Source organism: Crinia signifera, chromosome 1, assembly GCF_055691185.1.
Source record: "Crinia signifera chromosome 1, ASM5569118v1, whole genome shotgun sequence".
Taxonomy (NCBI): Eukaryota; Metazoa; Chordata; class Amphibia; order Anura; family Myobatrachidae; genus Crinia; species Crinia signifera.
Window position 1 is genome coordinate 473,595,420 of NC_139217.1, and position 26,362 is coordinate 473,621,781.

At 46.1% G+C, this 26,362-nt stretch overlaps 1 protein-coding gene across 4 annotated transcripts in view; it reads right to left on the bottom strand.

Moving 5' to 3' along the window:
* Positions 1-26,362, bottom strand: part of CNTFR (ciliary neurotrophic factor receptor) — a 532,905-nt gene that overhangs the window by 503,670 nt on the left and 2,873 nt on the right. For 2 of the 4 annotated variants that reach the window (XM_083155438.1, XM_083155435.1), the window contains exon 1: positions 16,856-17,024. The gene's annotated coding sequence lies outside the window, so the exon portion shown is untranslated. Of the gene's footprint in view, positions 1-16,855; positions 17,025-25,922; positions 25,959-26,362 lie in introns of those variants that run through there. The other 2 variants (XM_083155439.1, XM_083155437.1) reach the window with 2 other exon arrangements.

Here is a 26,362-nt window from a genome sequence, read left to right on the forward strand (position 1 = left end):
GTGCCTCGGGTTGGTCGTCCAGGACCAATTCAAATTATTTATGATCAATTATTTCTGGACAAAACCAGTGCTGGTGGCTGCCAATCATAAAATGTGTACAAGCAGAACCAAATCCTGCCCTTTACCACATGACTGAACCTAAGTAGCACATATAAACACAGTCTACTTAACTTGATATATATTTTTTGGGGCCTAGGGGTGCCGTGGAAAAATTCTGATACTCTAGGGTGCCGTGATTAGAAAAAGATTGGGAACCCCTGCCCTAACCATTCTCCCTTAGTAAATAACCCTAACCATTCTCCCTTAGTGAATAACCCTAACCATTCTCCCTTAGTGAATAACCCTAACCATTCTCCCTTAGTGAATAACCCTAACCATTCTCCCTTAGTGAATAGCCCTAACTGTTCCAGCTTAGTGTCTAAAAACTAACCATCCCCTTAGTGTACCCCTTATAGGGGGAAATCGACAATTTGTATTCTTAATACGAATGCATACGACTGGCATCGCCGTCATCATATTGCATTAACGAATTCATATTCCGGATTTAAATATTCATATTTAATAATCAGTCGTATTCTACTGATTTGTATTATCTGATGGCGTATGGATTTGTATTTTTCCTATATGAATTTGTATTTTAAATACAAATTGGTATCGGCAGCCTGCATGCATCAGTCAGACCCTTGCAAGCTGATGAGCAAAAAAATTTTTTTTTTAAATAAATAAATCAGTGCCCCCCCACCCCCCTGGTCTTGGCTTTAAAATAAAAAAATCAGAAAACCATTTAAGTTGGGGTTCCCTGTGTTGGAGATAAACTTCCCTTTTAATCAAGGTCCTTCATAGATCTGTAAGACTTATATCAATCGATTGAGAGACGAATGAAGTGCGCACACACAAGTTGCGATTCCAACACACGTCTGGCTTCTCGTTTATTTTGTCCAGGGATATATACATGCATACACAGTTTCCATACATCATATTTAGATAAGCAATACATGAGAGAGACTCATTCTTTGTTTCAAGGTCCTGCCTCACCCTCTTTTGGTGTCTGTTGGTACCAAGACATTCCTATGCTGAGACTTTCTTCATGTTATCTTGATAGTAAAGTGGGGGGTGGGGGTCTATAACTTTACTGGTTCAGGACTAGAATACAGAGTGTCATCTATTATAACTCCTAAAAGGCGAGACAAAATGGCTTCTCTCATGATTATTATATTGTTGTCTTTTTCACCTGTATTTCTTAAAACCAGCACCAAGCCCCAGGGCTGGTCCTGTTCCCAAAATAAGGGGGACAAAACGAGTAAGAGTCCCCCGTATTTTATGAACCAGCCCCAGGCCCAACCAGCCAGCAGGGTAATGTCACAGCCAGGAGGAGACTTTTTATACAAGCACCCCCGGACAAAGCATTCATCCCCCTGACCGGTCAGCCTGGGCAAGGGTCCTGGGGGAGTGGGGACCCCCCCAACGAAGGGGTCCCCCCCTCCAGAACTGACCTGACCAGGCTGGAGCCTGGTGCTGTCCCTGGTACCCATGGGCTGATTGAAGTGTAAAAGTTAGAATAAACTATTGTATATTGCTGTAGAACTACGAGTCCCAGCAAGCCTCCCCTTGTAATTATAATTTGTGGCCACAGGTACCCTATGGATTTCTTCAGGACGTACCGATGGACGGACCTACGGGGTCAAGGGTTAGGGTTTATTTGACTATTTGTATTGCTGTAGACCTAAGAGTCCCAGGAAGCCCTTTAATGTCCTGCATGCTGGGACTTGTGGTTCTCCAAATCCCAGCATGCGGCGGAGGCTTGCTGGGACTCATAGTTCCACAGTAATATACAATAGTTTGAATCTATTTTTTTACACAATTTATCAGCCCAGTGGCCACCACTCCCGGGCCACCGTGGACAGCCCCAGGCATCAACCTGGGTAGGGAAATTCTGGAGGGGGGGGACCCCTTCTTTGGGGGGGGTCCCCCACTCCCCCAGGACCCCTGCCCAGGCTGACCGGTCAGGGGGATGTTTTGGCCGTGGGACCTTACATAATAAATGTGTCCTAGCTGTGGCATTATCCTGCTGGCTGGTTGGGCCTGGTTCAAAAAATACGGGGGACCCCTAATTGTTTTGTTGCCTGTATTTTGGGAACCAGGATCGGCCCTTGGGCCTGTTGCTGGCTTTAAAAAATCAGGGGAATTCCTACTCAAATTTTTCCCTGATTTTTACAACCAGGACCGGCTCTGTGAGCCTCGGGCTGGTTAGGGCAGAGGGGCCATAAATAACATGTATTCATTTTTCTATTTTTTACACACTGCACGGATCTGACTGATCCATGCAGGATTCTACACCAGGAACATGAAGTGTATCCAGCCAACAAACCATTAAATAATAATCCAAATGGGTCTCACATTTACACGTATCAGCCACATCCATGATAAATAATTACCAGCCGCGCACTGGGATGCATGGTACGCACTGAGAGACTCCACAGATACAGTAATCGTGCCCAAGGGCAGCCGGACACACACAGGCACAGCACAGAATGTGTATGCAGCAGTCAGACTACACAAAGCTGTGTCATCTATGCACCGCCCGCACGCCGAATATCCCTGCACGCATGTTTACCATAAGCATCCATTCGCAGCCTTGCGTGCGGGGACCAACCAGCGCTCGCAACTCTCTGGTGTCTTAGATCTGCGGGCTCCCTGTACGGGAAGAGGTGACGTCAGCTGCCCAGCCGCCAACTGGGTCACCGGTGGATTTACACAGAAACGCCCAGTGCTTTCATGGGGACGCCTATGAAACGCTGGGCAGCCCCTCGCCGCCTCCCCCCCACCCACACTGATACCGTAGGTGCAAATGGGCTGGTGAATAAGCAATTCGCCGCACAAGCTTGCCCCAAGTGGCTGCACATACGCATAAAAGTCGCAATACATCACTCCCCTGGGAGAAATCAGAATAACCCCCTATGTGTACATGGAGCAGAATAACCCCCTATGTGTATATGGAGCAGAGCCCAATGGGAATTTGCCAGGAGGGCCGTGACGTATACAGCATTGGTGGATGGGGTGCGCAGTGCAGCGGACAGAACACTAAAGTCCTTTAGCCCCGTGATATTGGTCCCCTCCGGGGTGACTACTCACCCTATGCAGCCCAGGCCTGGTAGCTCTGTCTTACGGTCTATCTGAGTGTAATGCACATTAGTGTTTCTAGAGAACATCCAGCTCTCTCCATGGCAAACCCAGAGAGGGAAAATAAAGGGAGAACGTGGCGGATTCTGTGTAACTGGCAGCCGCGGCCAATAGGGATTAATGGGGAAGTGTGGCACATCTGACGCTCTGTCGCTTTTACAATCCGCACAATTCGGCATCATAATGGAGTTTATCCAACAGTCCGGGACTCATGGGCTGGGACCCATAAACACCGTGATTTTATCATATTTAGGCCCTGTAATTGCAGTTCGGCATCTGTCGTCAGGCGAGCAATAGCTGCATCCCAAATACAGATACATGTTACATAGTACAGGTCGAGTATCCCGTATCCGAGTATCCGTTATCCGAATTATTCCGAAAACCATACATTCCAGAAAGTGAAAAAAAAATATTTTTTTTGCTAAAAACTCACTGGGGACATATGTAACAGCACTACTGGTGACATGATATGTAACTGGCACTATATATGTGCAAGACAATGATTGCTTGGCATTCAAATTCAGTGCTGAGATAGTACACACATTTTGTTTCACGTTTTGAAACCTTGTTTTTTGAACAAATAAAATATATTTGTGTGTATTTTATGTGGTAATAAAATATATTTGTGTGTATTTTATGTGGTAATAAAATATATTTGTGTGTATTTTATGTGTTTATACAGCATAAATGCAAGATACTTCAAAATACATCATTGAAATATTAAAATATTCCGAAATACGGAATAATCCGTTATCCAAAATTCTCCTGGTCCCGAGCATTTTGGATACGGGATACTCAACCTGTATAACAGCTGAGAGGGTAATATAGCACATGGGCACTGCACATCCGCACATCCGCCAGGAGCCTGTAATCACGGCCGCAGACACTGTGCTGCAAGGGCTACTGCACAATACAATTAACTATATCAACCTATTAAACACAAATGTGTTTACTGACCGTACAGCCGACCGTACACTGACCGTACAGCCGACCGTATACTGACCGTACAGCCGACCGAATACGGACCGTACAGCCGACCGTTTACTGACCGTACAGCCGACCGTATACTGACCGTACAGCCGACCGAATACTGACCATACAGCCGACAATTTACAGACTGTACAGCCGACCATTTACTGACCCTACAGCCGACCATATACTGACCGTACAGCCGACTGTATACTGACCATACAGCCGACCATTTACTGACCATACAGCCGACCATATACTGACTGTACAGCCAACTGTATACTGATCGTACAGCCGACCATTTACAGACCGTACAGCCGACCATTTACTGACCACCGTACAGCCGACCATTTACTGACTGTACAGCCAACCATTTACAGACCGTACAGCCGACCATTTACAGACCATACAGCCGACCATTTACTGACTGTACAGCCGACCATTTACTGACCGTGTACTCGACCGTATACTGACCATACAGCTGACCATTTACTGACAAAATAGCTGTCCATTTATTGACTGTTTATCTGGCCGTTTACTGACCATACAGATGGATTCAGCCTTCTAACGGAGCACCCTCCGGGTCCCCTACCTCCCCGCTCCCCTCGAGTCCCCACCGGTCCCCTACCTCCCCGCTCCCCCCGGGTCCCCACTGGTCCCCTACCTCCCCAACCCTGCCTGTCTCCCTGAAGCGCTCGCCATCTGTATATTATAGCATATCGCACTTCAGGTGCCACAATTGTATTAGTTTATATACACAAGGATATACTAGGGATACAGTGGGCCTGATTCAGACCTTTTCGCACCTCTGCTGATTAAAGGAGCCTTGCGATCAGAGAGAAAACTACAAGATTTAGTGTCAGAGCAAAGACGATCAGAAGCTGTATAACAAACCGATGAGCCGTACACGGTCGTGCTCAATAGATCGGCCACTACTGGTCAACATGGACAATATGTCAAAACAAGTAAAAAGTCGATGCAGCGATGGTTGGCATATGAAAAGAATAAAGTGCATTCTCTTCACAGGTTATTTTTATTTTTTGTTACTTTTTTAATACTTTACCACCCATTTGAGCGTAAGGTGGGCTGAACCGTGGCGAGTGAACAGTGAAAACGCATGTTGACTTCTTCACATGTCAACATTTTGCTTATGTCGGCCTTTCCCGATGTTGACCTTGTGTATATTCCTGACAGTGACTAATTGCAGTAACCACAGTAATCAGGAACAAAGCGAGGATCTGCTGGTCTGGCAGGAGCCATGCAAATGAGCCGGCTACACATTGGGAGTTAGTTCAGGCGCTGATTAGTTCAAGATCTTTCGCTCCTCCCATCAATGGTTTTGAAGGGGGCAGTGAAAGATCTTGAACTAATCATCGCCTGAACTAAAGTTCTGTATACATTGTTGTTGTGCACCATTATTCTGTAAACCCTTCATACATCACTAGTAAGGCTGCTTAGTGCACTGGTGGAGGAACACATCTTTTGTTTCCATACATTGGGAGTTAGACCTGATCGCCTCGGCCTCGATGGTCGGAGTTAGCGCATGCATGATTATGCGCTTGTGCAAACCCCGCAGAGGAATGGCCTTGGCAAGTTTCACACTCGCTGAGCCGTTCGCTCTATGAGGGGCGGGCAGGGGGTGGTGAGGGGGAGGAACCAGCGTTTTATTGGTGTCCCCATAAAACCTGCAGGGGGCGGGCCATCTCTGCCCAGATAACAGTAAGTACAGACACTTTTATCCGCGAACAGAGGACAAATCATTCGATGATGAGAGCCCATCAGAGGACTTTCCTCCATTCGGCTGCATGAGAGGGGATGTGTAAGTGTACAAATCCCCTCAAATGCAATCACGCAGGATGGGGGGGGGGGGGCAGCGCTAACCAGTCTGCAAGGCTGCGAACATACACAGCCTAGCGCATAAGTCTGAATCAGGCCCATTATTAGGATGCACAGTAAGGCGTTATATACAGTATATACAGTAGCTCAGGCAAATGAGCCTCACGACAAAAAACAAATACAAATAATAATAATGTGCTGCCTGAAAGGATTGTAGGTAAATATGTACCAACCAGACAAAATAATGACAGTGATGAGCAAGTCGCCGTATCGGAGCCAATCACCTTCATCTCATTCTTGTGAAACATGAAACAACTGTAAAAGGCCCGAACATGTAACAGACAGGAGCCGCTTACACTGGATGATCACAGAAGTATTTGTACGGTAGGTGGCACGTAATCATCCAATGTACCGTCAGCCGACACTATGTAATGGTAATAATAAATATCTATATCCAAGGTGTTATAAACATCAGAGACACTGCACGTATTACAGAAGATAGAGCAATACAGCACCAGACAAACTGCACAGACCGCGCGGTAGGCATAATATAGGGGTAATAGCTTCCATGGGTTGTGTATTCCAGCATGGCACTTTTGGTTTGGCAAACAAACCTAAACGTTTGGCTGCAGAAATCCGAGGGGTTTTTCCTGGCGGAGGGTGGGACGTATGGACGTAGCGAAGATGATGTGCAGAAATATTGGAGGAAATTTACTAAGCAAAATACGTCTAAAATAGGCATATTCGTATAAGCTAAATATGCCTATTTTAGGCATAATCGTATTTTCAGCATTTACTATGCCAAAAATACGCCTATTCCTATTTGTATTCATGGAACATTCGTATTTACGAATATGAATGCGTACGCCATAGAAAGAATACAACTAGGAATCACTATTTACACAATATACGGCTGCTAATTAGCAATATACGGCTGCTAATAGCGCTATTGGCTGCCTAGCGACTTTTGATTGGCTACTAGGCGGGGGTGGAGCCGCAGAAAGTAAACAAAGCTCTACTCAGTCCATGCAGGGATCTGGAATTGTCGTTTTTTTATTTTGCCAAGTCCCCGGGATGCCTACATGGAACAAAGAGGACGTGATCTACGCCAGAGGACCCTGGTGACTATGGTTTCCTTCCATACTGTAGGTACCCCATATGGATTTCTTCAGGACCAGTGGACGGATGGATACCTACCTATGTGTCAAGGTAGGTAAGTATCTGTAGGTATAGTCTAAGGATGTAGTAAAGTTCTACTTTCATTATGTCAGTGTGTTTATTTTTTTTAGTGGAACTACAAGTTCCAGCGAGTCCACAGCAATACACAATAGTTTATTCTATTTTTCCACAACACAATCAGCCCAGTGCCCACCGCCCAGGGGCACCAGGGACAGCCCCAGGCTTCAGCCCAGGCAGGTGAATTCTGGAGTAAGGGGGGGGGGGGTAACTTCTTCATTGGGGGGTCCCCACTTCCCAAGGATCCCAGCCCAGACTGACCGGTAAGGGGGTAAATGCTTTGGCCGGTAAAATGTTTCTCCCCAGTTGTGGCATTACCCTACTGGCTGGTTGGGCCTGGTGCTGGTTCTCGAAATACGGGGTACCCCTTCCCGTTTTGTCCCCTGTATCTTGGAAACAAGGGCTGGCCCTTGAGCCTGGTGCTGTTTTTAAAAAAATCCAGGGGACCCCTACTTCATTAGTATCCAGGTTATGGCCGTGAGGAATGGGGGGCGACGGTCATGGCGGGTTTTTCTATTATTTATTAGATCTTTTTCTTTACACTGCAACCTGCACCGATCTGACTGATCCGTGCAGGCTGCCAACTCATATTTGTATTTTGCGGCCACATGTACGGCCCACTAAACATGAATCCGGTGGAATGCGACTGCCTACGCCATAGGCCAAATATGAGTCCGTAAATAGGGCAGATTAGTAAATCTGCCCTAGTTACGAATCGTATATCTGACAAAAATACGACCGATGGCAGTCGTATTCTGTCATATTAAGAATACGAATATGACTGAGTCGTATTTGTTTGTTTAGTATATTTCCCCCATTGCATCTTATGGCAGTGACGCCGGCGTGTTGGCGAATGCTGTTGCGTACAGACACACAGATCCGCTCACATTAGAGACAGTATGCAGACTACACTTGGCATTGGGGCTGCTGCGAGATTCCACTCCGGTGCCTGAACTGCATCTGATGATAATGTGGGGTGTATAAACACTGCGAGTGTCAGTCCATGCACGTATGGAAGCACGGATGTACATCATGGAAGGGCATTGAGGCAGCATTAGCATAAAGGTGCAGACACTAATCTAGCACCCTAAAAGGTGGCTGGGTCCATTGCAGCAGAACACGGAGTAATCACGGCCCTGGGGATCACCTTAAACATCATCTAATGCAGGTATTCCCAACCACGGTCCTCAAGGCACACCAACAGTGCAGGTTTTTGTGATATCCAGGCTTCAGCACAGATGGATTAATCACAATCACTCAGGTACTAATTAAGTCACTTGTGCTGAAGCCTGGATATCACTAAAACCTGCACTGTTGGTGTGCCTTGAGGACCGTGGTTGGGAATGCCTGATCTAATGTCACTGATTTCCAGGATCAGCCTCAATCCGGAGTTAAAGATTTCTCATTGAACATTCTCAGCTCTTAACATTTGTCTTTTATAAAGTTACCGAAAAGTTATATGAAGTGCAGAAAAAGTGCCCCCTGCACCTCCGCCATCCGCAAGCAAACACCAAGTCATGTGGAGATTTCATCTTTTTACGCTAATTTATATATTCATTGTTTGTTATTTGTTAGCGCGCAGACATTTCCCACAGCGATTTACAGAGAGTATTTTACTCACACACAACAAAAATAAAGTAATAACAATCAGCGAGAACACAAAAAACAAAAACTCTGAAAGGCAGAAACCGCAACGGCAGCACGTCATACGGTGTAACCACAACCGCAAACACCACGTCCTGCCGCTGCAGCAGACGTGTCCCCATACATCAAGTGTCTATATGGCCTACAGCGCAACCGAGGTGCTCTGATGCTGCAGAACGTCACTCACTGTACTAGAGACACCTGGCGCGACTGAGGGGCTCCGATGCTGCAGAACGTCACTCACACTGTACTAGAGACACCTGGCGAGACTGAGGTGCTCTGATGCTGCAGATCGTCACTCACACTGTACTAGAGACACCTGGCGAGACTGAGGTGCTCTGATGCTGCAGAACGTCACTCACTGTACTAGAGACACCTGGCGAGACTGAGGTGCTCCGATGCTGCAGAACATCACTCACACTGTACTAGAGACACCTGGCGAGACTGAGGGGCTCCGATGCTGCAGAACGTCACTCACACTGTACTAGAGATACCTGGCGCGACTGAGGGGCTCCGATGCTGCAGAACGTCACTCACACTGTACTAGAGACACCTGGCGAGACTGAGGGGCTCCCATGCTGCAGAACATCACTCACACTGTACTAGAGACACCTGGCGAGACTGAGGTGCTCTGATGCTGCAGACCGTCACTCACACTGTACTAGAGACACCTGGCGAGACTGAGGTGCTCTGATGCTGCAGAACGTCACTCACACTGTACTAGAGACACCTGGTGTGACTGAGGTGCTTTGATGCTGCAGAACGTCACTCACACTGTACTAGAGACACCTGGCAAGACTGAGGTGCTCTGATGCTGCAGAACATCACTCACACTGTACTAGAGACACCTGGCAAGACTGAGGTGCTCTGATGCTGCAGAACATCACTCACACTGTACTAGAGACACCTGGCGAGACTGAGGTGCTCTGATGCTGCAGAACGTCACTCACACTGTACTAGAGACACCTGGCAAGACTGAGGTGCTCTGATGCTGCAGAACATCACTCACACTGTACTAGAGACACCTGGCGAGACTGAGGTGCTCTGATGCTGCAGAACATCACTCACACTGTACTAGAGACACCTGGCAAGACTGAGGTGCTCTGATGCTGCAGAACATCACTCACACTGTACTAGAGACACCTGGCGAGACTGAGGTGCTCTGATGCTGCAGAACGTCACTCACACTGTACTAGACACCTGGTGAGACTGAGGTGCTCTGATGCTGCAGAACGTCACTCACACTGTACTAGAGACACCTGGCAAGACTGAGGTGCTCTGATGCTGCAGAACATCACTCACACTGTACTAGAGACACCTGGTGAGACTGAGGTGCTCTGATGCTGCAGAACGTCACTCACACTGTACTAGAGACACCTGGCGCGACTGAGGTGCTCTGATGCTGCAGAACGTCACTCACACTGTACTAGAGACACCTGGCAAGACTGAGGTGCTCTGATGCTGCAGAACATCACTCACACTGTACTAGAGACACCAGGCGAGACTGAGGTGCTCTGATGCTGCAGCACGTCACTCACACTGTACTAGAGACACCTGGCGAGACTGAGGTGCTCTGATGCTGCAGAACATCACTCACACTGTACTAGAGACACCTGGCGAGACTGAGGTGCTCTGATGCTGCAGATCGTCACTCACACTGTACTAGAGACACCTGGCGAGACTGAGGTGCTCTGATGCTGCAGACCGTCACTCACACTGTACTAGATACACCTGGAAAGAGTGAGGTGCTCTGATGCTGCAGCACGTCACTCACACTGTACTAGAGACACCTGGCGAGACTGAGGTGCTCTGATGCTGCAGAACATCACTCACACTGTACTAGAGACACCTGGCGAGACTGAGGTGCTCTGATGCTGCAGAACGTCACTCACACTGTACTAGAGACACCTGGAGAGACTGAGGTGCTCTGATCCTGCAGAACGTCACTCACACTGTACTAGAGACACCTGGCACGACTGAGGTGCTCCGATGCTGCAGAACGTCACTCACACTGTACTAGAGACACCTGGCGAGACTGAGGTGCTCTGAGGCTGCAGAACGTCACTCACACTGTACTAGAGACACCTGGCGAGACTGAGGTGCTCCGATGCTGCAGAACGTCACTCACACTGTACTAGATACACCTGGTGAGACTGAGGTGCTCTGATGCTGCAGAACGTCACTCACACTGTACTAGAGACACCTGGTGAGACTGAGGTGCTCTGATGCTGCAGAACGTCACTCACACTGTACTAGAGACACCTGGCGAGACTGAGGTGCTCTGATGCTGCAGAACGTCACTCACACTGTACTAGAGACACCTGGCGCGACTGAGGTGCTCTGATGCTGCAGAACGTCACTCACACTGTACTAGAGACACCTGGCACGACTGAGGTGGTCTAACCAACGATCCTCCATCAACCACAGAGCTCTGTGGGTGGGTTTTCCGAATTCTAAATGCAAAGTCCTGTTAGACCCACCAGCAACATAGAGCTGGAGGTCCATGTGGGGGGTTTCTGCATGGTAACCAACCTCCTGCAGTGCCTTAGACACATCAGGACAAAAGATATTCAACTTTCTGCTTTTTATAATGACAATGAGAATGGACAAAGGAGCCTCCTGGTGACTGGGAAGCCTTCTTCATACAGTACATACAAACACGGGCAACTGTCATTATTACAGCAAGGAAGAAGGGCGGTCGCCGGCGGGCGCATCACACGGTGAACGGAACTGCTCAGGCTCCTCCCACTTTGTTTATACCAGTGGAACCAGAAAGTGGTTTTAAATAAAACGTTTCTGAGATGGCAACAATAGAAGTGTGAGACCTCCCTATTGTCCTCAGTGTAACACAGAGCACACAATAATGACCAACATCTAGTGTTCACTTGAGGAATTTTTTAGAGCACCCCCCTCATCCCTGAGCAGGGCACCCCACCCCGAACAGGGCACATTATACAAACACCTGCACCCCCCAGTAACTGAGGTGTGAATGACCTGGCAGGTGGGGGTGTTGTCTGGCAGCACAGGGTAATTACTATGGGCACAGTTAGGAGACAGTCTCTTGCCCCAGGCTCCTACCTCTGCACACAGAAAAGGCTCCCCTGTCAGCAGAGGCATGTGGCTGGCAGCAGTGCGCTCTGCACAGGAGAGGTATATACAGTGTATATATATCGTCATTAGTATGGAATCTGGTACTTGGAATGCTATCATCTCTACTAATAATACCCTCCCATGGGCATCCTCCACCTTATTGTGTTGTCCAGCAGAGCTCCTCATAGTGACTATAGGAAGAAGCTCCAGGGGGCTGATGAATGAAGACACAGAAAAGGATTTTGTTTTGCTCTTACAATGTGTGTTTCTGTGTTTGCCAACTTTTGATGGTGAGTTAGGAGGGATTTTGTGAAAATGCATTGCGGGGGGGGCTCATCATTTATCACCCCCCCCACCCCCACCCCATCCTCCTCCTCCCCAGAGCACAGGGGCCATATCCTGATGGCAATAGAACAACAGACGTCTCTAGAGATGGTTTCTACTTGTGGAAGCATATGTTCCCTATACACTATCCGCTGTAAGTGCTAAACCTGTGGCAGGGCATGCTGGGAGGTGTAGTTCTACAGCAGCTGGAGGGCCCTGTCCATTAATAACTTCATTAACCCCTTTAACATGATCACTTATCTTTTAGGTCATTTCTCATATGCAGGTGTACCAGTAAAATGAATTAAATATGTTTTTGACAAATAACTATACCAGGTAAGTTGGACCCATAAGTCGGCCCGTGTCGACACAGCGTCTGCAGCTGGTGGTGTAAAATAAGTCTCTACCACGTCCACCATTTACATGAAAAGCTTTATGTTTATTACACTGTAATCCCCTTCGCTGTAGATGTCGTCCGCCGTCTTATTTGTTGAGATATTGCTGAAAATTCACTTTTTGGATTTGAATTCAATTTGATACATTTTGGGTGAGAATTTTGTAATAATCTTTATTATTTTCATTAATAATACATCTGCCACTCATATGTATTACACAAACCATACAACACCGGCTATAATGATTTATTATCTTTCATGCTCTTAGGTTGCTTTACCTGCTAAATTATTGTCTGTATAAAGAGGACTGCAGGTACTCAGAAAGCACAAAGGATGTACGCAGTCTCTGACAAGTGCCCCCCCCTGACTTAAAAACAGACCCAAACCATAAAATCTGTGCCCCACTAAATGCATCCATAGCCAAATTCAATGCACCTTTCCTTTCGCAGTGATCGTGCAAAGGTGAGTTCACGTATTTCGCTCGGGTCAATAATTAATCCTCTTCTTTGCCCCTAGAGACATCCTTAAAACATGACCTGCTGAGGCCACTTGAGGACTGGAGTGGAAAACCACATAAATAAGCAGGAGGAACCGGCCCGGCATGAGTGCATTTTTTGTGTCCTAGCATTGTTAGCCGGGCGGCCTACAACGTTTAGACCACCGCTGGACCCTGAAAAAATGACTCCTAAGAACAGTATCAAGTTTGCTGTAAGTGTTCTTTTGTCAGATTGCGCAACATTGTCGTGTTTTCATCTGTGTAATACGATGGTTTTGTGTTTATTGTTGTACAATAGTCTGCAAGCACTAGCGAAACGCGGCGCTGCTCATTGCTGGGAGGCCATGTGCACAAATGAGTTTTGCAGAGGAAAATCCTACTGTACATTTTCTACGGTTAAAACACATTCTGCTAAAAACCAGCGGAATGCTACGCGGAAGAGACGGGGAACTCTTTCCTCTTTGTTGGAAGCCTAGAAGCAACATAAGGAGCTGAAAGTGTTACTTGTACAATGAAATCCCACTCACCGCTTAGAGGGAAAATAAACCTATTAAGTGCCAGCTCTTTCCAGAGAGGGATACTTATAATGAAGACGGGTTGGCGGATTACACCGAATTACGCTCACATCAGCAAATGATACGCAGCAACCCTGAGCGGGGACAGGTAGCGCTGGTAGCAGGGCCCTGGCAGTCAGCAGACTCATTTACTGTAGTGCCCAAAACAGGTAGAGATGATAAACAGATGCCCCCTTCCCCATAAGGAGAGGACACAAAGGATCAGAAAGCAGGAAACTTCTGTCACCCCCTGATCCAGTTGATGATAAATGCATTGGAAGTGAAAGCAGAGCGTGTGAAACCAGAGTATCCCAACATGGGTTCTACCAATGACAATGCTGTTTACAAAACAACTGTAACTTTATACTATAGTCTGAGCATATGTTTCCTGTGAAATTGGCACAATGCGCACTTATACCAATAATCATAATAATAAATACAATATTTAGATTTCATAATGTAGTTTAAGAAAGTTTGGAAACTTAACAGCGTCCCTGCCGCGGGGTCAGTTGAAAAGTGTAGCGCATTCCTCGGCAATTCAGAGGTTAACACTGAGCAGACCTTTCTCTTTAGAAAAAAATGGTTATACAGTTTATGCAAAGAGAACTGACTCAAAATATACAAATCACAACAGGGATAGCAGAACTGGAAGACGTTTGGAAGACAGACACAAAACAAAAGTGAACCTTTATATATTGAAAAGTCATTAAAAAGAAAAAAAAACTGATCTCAATAAACTTTCTTACAAAACCAGATCTGATCTCGGGAGTAAAAGTCTACAAAAAAAAAAAACACAAAGCCAAAAAAAAAAAGCCAACAACGGTTTTATAAACCCAATTTAAGCCATAATTGTAAACTGCATTTATGCGGAGTTAGGAATTATAAAGTAATCACTGCAACAGTTAATGGGAGAGCAGGCATTTGTATCACAAATAATTACACGGAATGTCGAAACGATGCATGGTTTCTGTAAATATTAATTTACTTCCCCAAAGAGCATTCTTGGACAAACGTATACATATATTAAAAAAGAAAAAAAAAACCAACTGGGTTTCCGGCGACAATATAATCAGTGTTAATAAACTTGAGAAAGTCCAGTATCAGTCTTTAAAAAAAAAAAACAACAACACGAAAAACAGATGCACACAGTTCAGAAGAAAACAAGCCGTGGAATAACAATTGCGAATCACCAGTATAATCGGCTTTGCACCGGCCGTAAGTACAGTAAGACAAACGTATAAAACACAGCAATTGTCAACCACAAAACAGCGTTCGATAAATCCGCAACTCTCCCTGAAAACTTTATTTAAATACAGATGTTCAGTACGTTGTGCAGATTTTACAAGGAAAGAGAAAAATGAACAATTAGCTTGCACTATCCAGATACATTTATAGCTCGTACAATCATTTCTCTTCAAACCCAATAATTATTCCTTATGAGAGGCTCTGACAGTTCTTTAATACCCTTGAAACACATCAAACAAGTATTTTATTCTGTACAAAAAAAAAATAAGACAGGAGCCCTAGTATTGGAAAAGTAGAATAAATTATCATATTTTTATTTATTTTTTGCACGGAACCATTTTCTAAATTTTATCAAACCAGCAGCTCTCGGGCAGGAGAAACCTACATCTATGTGAGCTCTTATCACATCCATGCCTTACTGAGGATGTAATATGCCCAGTCACAAACTGAGATTGTACAATGGGAGCAGCGGGTGGTGATCTATCTGTGATAGTGATTCTGGGATAGCGGATAAAACTTTATCCAGCGGATACTGTAGGTAGAGGCGGAATACTACATGCCAGGCAAGTAATATCCTTCAGGGGTATTAATAAGCCGGAGGGGGTCATTGGCAAATGGCCAATGTAAAGTAGGGACAGTAAAGGGACGAGAACTGCTTGGGAGGGGAGGGGGGGTAATCATGGGGATGGGGGCTTATGGCATAGGTAGGAAGGTTGCACAGAAAGATACAAATGTTATTAAATTGAACAATTTTTGTTTATCGTAATGAATGTGCAGTTGCAGGAGATGATTGTTCAGGGGGGGGGGGGTCCATGTACTATGACTAAGGGCAGAAATCTCAACCGTCTAACGGGGAGAATAAACATCTCTTTTTCTTTTTAACCCTTCATCAACTGCCGTGGTCTTCGGCGACTTGTAAAAGGGTAAAATGAGGTCTGCCACCACATAAACAGCCTCCCCCGGTGCGTTTAACGCCGATAAATGTTTTCATTTGACCCGGAGAGAAATCACACAGGCAAAACACACATCCAGGCTTTGAAGTGCGCTTTTAAGAGACTGGATACCGCTGCTCGCAGCAGACCCTATTAAAGGGAAAGCTGACAATTAGTACGCTGCCAGCTCCCCATCTGGTAACACAGCGCAGGATGGCCGAGGGTACAGGCTGCACAGTACAATGTAACAAATAAACCCACCATATAGAACGCAACCTTCAGAAATGTCACATTTTATCGAGTAAATGGACTTTCCAGAGAGGGAGAGGATTTGCACGTTCTCCCATAACAATCCTCATCCGAAACAATGTAACACTTTATGGGAAGGAAGAAGAGAACTTAACAAATAAATAGGAAACAGCCAAAGAGAAGGGACCCACAGCAGTCCCTGAACCCACAGCAGCCATAGGCGACAGTCCAGCAATGACACCAGCAGCTCAGCGCCCTGACACCAGCAGCTCAGCGCCCTGACACCAGCAGACAGCAGCTCAGTGCCCTGACACCAGCAGACAGCAGCTCAGTGCCCTGACACCAGCAGACAGCAGCTCTGTGCCCTGACACCAGCAGACAGCAGCTCAGTGCCCTGACACCAGCAGACAGCAGCTCTGTGCCCTGACACCAGCAGACAGCAGCTCAGTGCCCTGACACCAGGCAGCAGCCTCAGTGGGAGATGAATCTGCACAATGATCCTACTGCCACTCCCTTCCAAGTTGCATCGCTCATCCGTTCCCAAAACTGCATCCTTGTCCCCAGAACATGCATCCAGACAGGGAGCAGGGATGCACAGCCTCCTGCGAGGAGATTTAGCAGCATCCATTGAGTGCCTTTGATTTGCAGTACACATGTAAGATCAGGGCAGGGCTGGAAGAAGCAGAAATCCTCATTTGTACTTACAGTGAGTGTGTGAGGTGCAGCAGCAGCAGCTCCCCTGGTCCCCTGCTCTACCAGAATATATCCACCATGCAGCACTTCCCCATAGGCACCTGGGAGCCTGGACTGCACTGGTTACACAGCATTTAGGCTCTTTTAAACTCACACACATAACCCATGTGACTGGGAAAGCCACTGACAGGGAAGGGGTTTGCAGAATAAGAAGCATCAAGGGGCTGGGGATAGAAAGGCTGCTCCGGGCGCCCCCTAGCTGGCGTTGATGGGAATGCAATGGGAATTATGGACTATTTCACTGCCAGACCAACCTGTTGGGCAGCAGACAGACACCAGCCGGGGATGGATAACACAAATGACATTATCAGGCAGTATAAGCTACATGCACAGGATACATTTATTTCATGCTACATTAATAAAGAGTGTAACACAGTATATGAATACTTATTATTATTTACATGCAGCGGCAACATATTCTACAACTGGCTTCAAAGCAGTAATAAGACAACAGACCTAGGGGTCAATGTACTAAGCCTTTGAGAGAGATACTGCACCAACCAATCATCAGTCATTTGTCAAACAGCAAAATGGAGCATGACAGTTAGGAGCTGATTGGTAGTTTATCTCGCCAAAGCTTTGTAAATAGACCCCTAAAAGGTCAAAGCGCCCTTCCCTCATATATGTATATATATATATATATATATATGCAAACAGTATATCCAAGGATATAGACGAGACAGCACTCAATTTGAATCAATGTGAATCCATCACAAATTTTATATACGAAATTCAAGTATCAGCCAGATACATTTAGATTGCCAACAGTCTGTGATGAAGGCATGTGGTGCCGAAACAGATCTGTCGACTGCCAATTTGACTAATGAAGTCGTGCATGGATGGGTGACTATGTTCCTAAATTCCCAAAGTGTTCCTTGCTAACTGTTGGAAATCTAAATGTATCTGGCTGATACTTGAATTTCGTATATAAAATTTGTGATGGATTCACATTGATTCAAATTGAGTGCTGTCTCGTCTATATCCTTGGATACACTGTTTGCTTATTAGTACCTCTGGACTGGCACCTAAAATTCTACTTTTGCTTTGGAGTGCGGATTCCCCAAGTTTTCGTATATATATATATATATATATATATAAATATATATATATATATACAGGGGCGGTGCGCCGGCACTCAACTCCAATGGGGAACGGCTTAGGGCCCCGTGCCTTCGTTAATGACCCGGGCTGGGTCCAATAATAGCTCTGGTGTGACCGCGGCACTGGGGACTTTGTAAACAAACGAAACAGGGAGCTGGTTCTCTGTTAACGTTTCAGCCCTTTATTGTAGGCTTTTCTCACAAGCTGTTTTGAAGCTGTTTTGAGAAAAGCCTACAATAAAGGGCTGAAACGTTAACAGAGAGCCGGCTCCCTGTTTCGTTTGTTAACAAAGTCCCCAGTGCCGCGGTCACACCATATATATATATATATATATATATATATATATATATATATATATATATATATATATATATATATATATATATATATATATATATACATACCGTATTTGCCGGCGTATAAGATGACCCCCCAACATTTCCACTCAAAATATAGAGTTTGTTATATAAGTGCACCCGGCGTATAAGACGACCCTCCCACTTGGAGGCATGTTGTTCTGGGGGAAAAAGTAGTCTTAAACGCCAGCAAATACAGTATATATATATATATATATATATATACTCTTCAAAAAACAGGCGTCACTCCGGGGCTTTACGTGTAGCAATCAAGTGGACCCTGGAAGTAATAAACTTCACTTGATTGCTACACGTAAAGCCCCAGAGTGACGCCTGTTTTTTGAAGAGGATATTTGTGGACACCATACCACTGGGAAGGCACCCGGGCAGCGGCATTGTGTGATAAGAGCGGGGAGTGCCGGACACCCACACGGATACAAATCTAATGGATGTATTTAATAAATATATTATGGTGTTGTTGACCGAATTAATTATGGTGAATATATATTTCTTGAGTAAATATAATAGTTCTAGTTTATAAATCTTATAATGATGGAAAACCGAGGCTCTATTATCCCCTAGGGTTACACTGTCTGTTTCTGTGATTATACAATATGCACGCCTCACCCAGGTCAGTTTTGGGTACGTATTAACATCCCCCTGTTGTTTGAACCCCATTAAACATGATCTCCTCCTTACTTATCATTTATACCTGATTTCATATTTACAGATTTTCTAGTTAACTCCTAAGAGTCCAGATAAAAGGAGTCCAAAATATTATCATTATTATTGTATAAACAGCAATTTCTTTACCTCCCAGAATCCAACCCCCTGATGAATTCATTATGACGAAACGCGTTGGTTATCTAGTTCATTTCCATCAAGATCTGACTGCAAAATGTATTGCTGTCATTTGACACTGTTTAAGATTATGTTTGAATAAATATATCATGATAAAAATTGTGTGATATTGTTCAACTGAGAAATTATACTCATCTGAGTGGTACCTTGATAAAGGAGCCAGTGGGCTCAGAAACTTTGGCAGCATATATACATACATACATTTGCCATATTCGTGAGTGCGTCCCACGAATACGGGAAGTAGGTGGTTCCTAGATGCCGAGCGTCTCTGAGAGGATAGTTGCCTAGCAATGACCCTTCCAACGTGTGAGGGCGGAAGTGACGTATTCCCAACTCCAGGAGGTGGGCAGTTATGGCGGCGGCAGGTGAGTGATGATGTACTGAGTTTCTCTTGTGGTCATGGGTATTTAGGTAAGTGTTGTACTGTCTGTAACTTGTTCCTGCCTTGAAAATGGAGTCAATTGCGAAACGTCAGATTAGACAGTGTCTGTATTTTATTTGCAAATCCGAGCAAAAAAGTGGCACTCTGGAGACTCCATATTCAAAAAGGGTATATTTTTCACTATATATATATATATATATATATATATATATATATATATATATATATATATATATATATATATATATATATATATATATATATATATATTATAGATTGTATGGAAAATGGATTGCCTTGGGCAGGGACTGTTGTCAATGAATAAAATGTTGTCTGTACAGCGATGCAGATTATGTGTGCGCTATAATAATATTTTCTGATTAACAGGATCAAGATGTTTCTCATTGGGTCCCTTTGTACTTTGTAGGTCTGAGTGAAACTTACCAAACCATTGACTTACTCTCTCTCTCGCAGATTCTGTGTTTTTCCTCTTTTGGTGCCTTATAAATCCTGTACGTGCTTTGCAATTGATATGTGTTTTGGCAGACAGGATTTCCATTTACGAGTGGCTCACATTTATATCCTGCAAGTTTTCCTAAAAATAAAAACCAGAGAATCGGAAACGTATTTTTTTCCCTGTTTCACCGTCGGTAATATGATCATGCTTCGCTGGGAGCTGGCAGTAAAGGGGTCAAATCAGTGCTTGTTTTAGAGAAGAGTTCCAGTGCTGGGGAGAAGAAGGTTTCTTTCTGGATCTGACACTTTGTATCACAGTGGCGTTGTGCGTGAAGGCGTGTGCCAGGTGTTAGGCAGATGAGGATTACGCCATCGGATATTTCTGTCAATGAAGCCGTTGCTAGGCTGGGGATAGCTGCCATATACTGCTCACAACTTAGTTTTAGATCCTTGCGTCCTGTTTATAGACTCAGTCATTTGTTGCACAATATTAATGTCTTGAATCTAAAAGTTACAAAGAGAATTCAGTGTCCCAACTTAACATAATAATCCAGAATGTTCTAACTCGGGTGCTGTGTTCTGCCTGATCTGTCAGGCCCTTGGGACAGGCGGGACTTTCCTCAAACAGGCAGCATGTTGTCGATGCCACGCCTCCCTGACTGTCTGGCTTTACTGGGAAACTCAAGGAGGAGGGGACTTGACAACGCTGCCTGTTTTGTAGTCAATCTACAGAGCAAGCGTAAAGGCGAGCATTGCAGGACCATTGATGTCATCACCACTCAGCAAATCAGGAGGAACGTCCGGCGCTGGGTAGCGAAAATTCCGACTTATTGTTCCATTTAATGCGTACCTGAGAATCAACTAAGCGTTTGTCACAGTTGTTCTCTAACTCAGCAGTTCCCATACTGTCCCAGCAAATAAACTCAGAGTACAAGGGGCAGCAAGGCATACAACTGTATGAGGCAAAATAGTAAGTCCCAGGGACAAGAGGAACTCTGACAGCAGAAGCCGAGTCAGGGGAGTTGTCAGGAATTTCTTCCCCCATACACTGTATTATCTGTTTTCTGTAATTAGTGGCAGTGTGGTTCTTTCCTCCAAGCCCATACACTGTGTTAGCTGCTTTCTGTAATTAGTGGCAGTGTGCTTCTTTCCCCCAAGCCCATACACCAGTGATTTTCAACCTTTTTACCTTGCGGCACACTAAATAGGACTTTAAAATTGCCAAGGCACACCCTAAGATCCCCACAGGGCAAAACACATTGGCCACCACAGGAAAAAAACAAACCTATTTGCCCCCACATTAAAAACAAGCACACTGATCCCCACAAATAACAAAAATAAAATACAGTGGCCCTGTAAATGACAAGAAGAGACCAGTAAATAACAGTTGAACCGGTGGTGGCTGTAAATGGGTTTGGGCATCTCTAGATGTGGGGGCACACTTGAGAACAGCTTAAGGCACACTAGTGTGCCACGGCACACTGGTTGAAAAACACTGCCATACACTGTATTAGCTGCTTTCTGTAATTAGTGGCAGTGTGGTTCTTTCCCCCAAGCCCATACACTGTATTAGCTGCTTTCTGTAATTAGTGGCAGTGGGTTCTTTCCTCCAAGCCCATACACTGTATTAGCTGCTTTCTGTAATTAGTGGCAGTGTGGTTCTTTCCTCCAAGCCCATACACTGTGTTAGCTGCTTTCTGTAATTAGTGGCAGTGTGGTTCTTTCCTCCAAGCCCATACACTGTATTAGCTGCTTTCTGTAATTAGTGGCAGTGTGGTTCTTTCTTCCAAGCCCATACACTGTGTTAGCTGCTTTCTGTAATTAGTGGCAGTGTGGTTCTTTCTTCCAAGCCCATACACTGTATTAGCTGCTTTCTGTAATTAGTGGCAGTGTGGTTCTTTCCCCCAAGCACATACACTATATTAGCTGCTTTCTGTAATTAGTGGCAGTGTGGTTCTTTCCTCCAAGCCCATACACTGTGTTAGCTGCTTTCTGTAATTAGTGGCAGTGTGGTTCTTTCCTCCAAGCCCATACACTGTATTAGCTGCTTTCTGTAATTAGTGGCAGTGGGTTCTTTCCCCCAAGCCCATACACTGTATTAGCTGCTTTCTGTAATTAGTGGCAGTGGGTTCTTTCTTCCAAGCCCATACACTGTGTTAGCTGCTTTCTGTAATTAGTGGCAGTGTGGTTCTTTCTTCCAAGCCCATACACTGTATTAGCTGCTGTCTGTAATTAGTGGCAGTGTGGTTCTTTCTTCCAAGCCCATACACTGTGTTAGCTGCTTTCTGTAATTAGTGGCAGTGTGGATCTTTCCTCCAAGCCCATACACTGTATTAGCTGCTTTCTGTAATTAGTGGCAGTGTGGTTCTTTCATCCAAGCCCATACACTGTATTAGCTGCTTTCTGTAATTAGTGGCAGTGGGTTCTTTCCTCCAAGCCCATACACTGTATTAGCTGCTTTCTGTAATTAGTGGCAGTGTGGATCTTTCCTCCAAGCCCATACACTGTATTAGCTGCTTTCTGTAATTAGTGGCAGTGTGGTACTTTCCTCCAAGCCCATACACTGTATTAGCTGCTTTCTGTAATTAGTGGCAGTGTGGTACTTTTCTCCAAGCCCATACACTGTATTAGCTGCTGTCTGTAATTAGTGGCAGTGTGGTACTTTCCCCCAAGCCCATACACTGTATTAGCTGCTTTCTGTAATTAGTGGCAGTGTGGTACTTTCCTCCAAGCCCATACACTGTATTAGCTGCTTTCTGTAATTAGTGGCAGTGGGTTCTTCACTAGGTAACCGGAGAAACTCTTAGTGGACAAATACAGAAGCGCAAATGACACAAGGTGAAGTTTTCACTCCTATGTCACAATTACATTATTTCCGACAATTCCTTTGAAATTAATTTTCATCTTCCACAGATCAGGCGTGGTGCGATCCAAAGCCTCTGCTGATAATCGTGTCCACACTGGTTCTGTTGTTTGGCCCACGCCGCAGACATGGTGTGTGTGTGTGTGTGTGGGGGGGGGGGGATTTGAATTGCAAAATGATTTTCAACAAAGCAAAGTCACCTGCTCAGCATTCAGACAGGGCGTATTTATATACTGAGGATGCTTTATACTACCTGGCATCACAGTATTACAGGTAATGGCAGACCAGACCGTGACGATCGGAGAACCCCTCTACCCATCACCATGGACAAATGTTGCAGTGACGGCTGGAGAATACGCAGAGCCGTCCCCAGAGTTCGGGGTCCCATGTGAGGTCCCGCTGTGATAAGTGCTGCGCAGGAGGATGATTGGGCCTCAGCCGCTTTATGAGGTTGTAAATGGTTTAGTTACTGCAGCTCAGTGGAAGCGGAAGCGATGGATCTACACAGTTCTGCCTCCAGTAACACTTCTCAGGAAATCAGATCAGGCTGCAGACTGTATCCCAGGTCCAGGCCTGGAAGTAAATGTTCTTTGATGCTGCCACGCATTAAGCCTCTAGCAATCCCAGTTTGTGCTGCGTGCTCACTGCAGCTCAGCCCTACTGGCAGGGAAGCCCCAAGCATCCAAACCCACACACATGGAACCTACTCTATCCTCCCCAGCCAGAGTCTAAGCACTGATAGAAACCTCTAGCTAATAAGGAAACACCCCCGTATGTTTGGGCTGTCATGTACGTTACATGGGACGTTCCTGTCCTCCTCACCTTAGGACACCTGTGGCACAGCTTGGCCGATATACCACCTCACTGACTATGACCAGTACCTTGACGGCAGATGCTCGGGGCTCAGCACTGGCTGCGGTAGGTTCGGCGGTCACTTGCGGCTGTTGCTGGTAAACTAGTAGCTGCTGCTGTTGATCTGGTGGTGGCTGCAGAGGACCCAGTGGCTAGTTCTGTTGGACCAGCGACCGCACAGAGGAAACCAGCGGTTATCTCTGCAAATTAAAATATTGGCTGAAAGAGGCCCAGAGATCTTACCCAGAAACCTGGTAGCTGGGCGTTTGGTGCAGAGCATGCTGGAATGCGATGAGACCGGGGAGCTGGTGGAAGAAGGTGGCATCACAAGGTGGAGACTGCTACAGCAATGGTAAAGCTTCTAAGAGGACGATACTTTCAGACAGTGCTGTGAGACATTTAAAAATGTCTCCCGAATATGATTTCCACAGTGGGGTTCATGGACGGGGAGATCTCTTCTTGGGTAGACGAGCGGTGACAGAGCAGGAGGCATGGTGGCAGCTGGGTTGATGGCTTACGCCTGGTCTTTGATGGCCACTGCAGCTCCTGTTCCCCTGATGCCTGCCCTGTGTGGGTCAGTGCGGGCTGGGGGACTGTCGAGAGTTAAAGGAGATGCTGAGGCTGGTCCCCTGAATAAGTCTACATCGGCGGGTTCAGGCATGGTTCACGGTGCATGGCCAAAGAAGCACAGAAAGGACTGATATCAGGAAAACTCAGTGTGTCTGCAGGACAGCTGGCACAGGAACTCCCTGTCTTTTACAAGAACTGTCTAACCCCGGCGCAGGCAGAGAATGTGAACTCTGTCTGGGGGGTTTGGATTTGCCTGCAAGAGCACTTGCTGCTATTAATTTGATTAAAGACAACCAGTTAAGAATGTCAGCTATGAATAAAGCTGGTAATGCAGAGAATGTGGGGGCAGGTAAACCCCAGTGATTATGCCTTTAGTTCCTCCTAATTTAGTAAAACCAGGACCTGTGTCATAGGCGAGAGTCTTATTGTTCCTTTAAGACCAACATAATTACCAGACAGGAAAGGGTCAAGGTAACAGTGTTAGTTAGAAATGAGTCTCTACCATCTTCAGACATAACGTATTGGCTGTCTAGGCATTGTACGGTTCTGTCCCCTCTTGTTAGGTTTGGGGTGTGGTATAGGGGTCCGACAGTCATTAGCCCGACGTCTGGATTCCGACTGGCCGGATCCAGACAGCATGGTGAGCGCAACTTGCGGGCTCGGTGGTTCGCTACGCGAGCCATCTATTCTATTCTCCCTCTATGGGGGTCGTGGACCCCCACGAGGGAAAATAGCCGGTGTTTTGACAGTCGGTATCCCGACGTCAGGTGAATGCCTGTCGGAATCCTGACTGTCGGGACCCCATCCGGAACCCTTAGGTTTGACCACACAAGAATGGCGGCCTATCGCTTGTCTCCATATAAAGCAATCTACAATTGGCTGATGGAAGTTCCGGCATAGCGGCGTGAGCACAGTACTATTGTCAGGGATGCCCTTTTATATGTATTTGCAGTGTGAGGTATGATGTGATGGGCCCTGGGTCTTCACTGCGGGAGGTGGCCGATGCAGATGACGTAGAACATCTTATCTGCGAGTGCTCTGAAGCCTCATGCTCCACAGTCAACCAGGACAAATGTGAAGCTCCCTGGATGGGGGAGGAAGGTGAACAGTTTTCCCCTTCCCCCTGATAGCCTCCACCGGGCCAGCCGAGAGAACCGCAGTATACAGTATGTGCCTGGGTTACTAGAAGAGAGAACAGCAGTATATATGTTCCATGGGGGTGAGGGCAGCACCATTTGAGAGTGCACAGGGGATGTGGCGGACTAGGCTCCACTGATCCCCCCCCCCCCGGTGCCCAACAGTAAAACATATACACAATAACAAGTGCACAATAGTACACACAATAGGCCTGATTCAGACCTGTTAGCAAGGCTGGAATTTTCGCAGATGGATAAAACCATGCTGCACTGCAGGTGGGGCAGATGTAACATGTGCAGACAGAGTTACATTTGAGTGGGGTGAGTTAAAACTGAAATCTAAATTGCAGTGTTAGAATAAAGTAGCCAGTATTTACCCTGCACAGAAACAAACTGGTATGAATCAGGCCCAGTATGCAGGGCGTAGATATGCATGCCCTACCTGCCAGCTGGTGCTGTAACTTCTATAGGTGCCAGTCTGGAAGACAGAGGTAATATCACTGCATTTAACAGAAGTGCCATATTTTAGTCCTCTCCCCTCTAAACCTCCAATTGCCAGCCAACATAATCCATGGGTATACAATGGGTCTATCCAAGTGCACCTCATGCACCTCACACCGCTCCCCTCACACCTCACACTGCTCCCCTCACACTGCTCCCCTCACACTGCTCCCCTCACACCTCACACCTCATACCTCACACTGCTCCCCTCACACTGCTCCCCTCATACCTTACACTGCTCCCCTCACACTGCTCCCCTCATACCTTACACTGCTCCCCTCACACCTCACACTGCTCCCCTCACACCTCACACTGCTCCCCTCATCCCTCACACTGCTCCCCTCACACTGCTCCCCTCATACCTTACACTGCTCCCCTCAC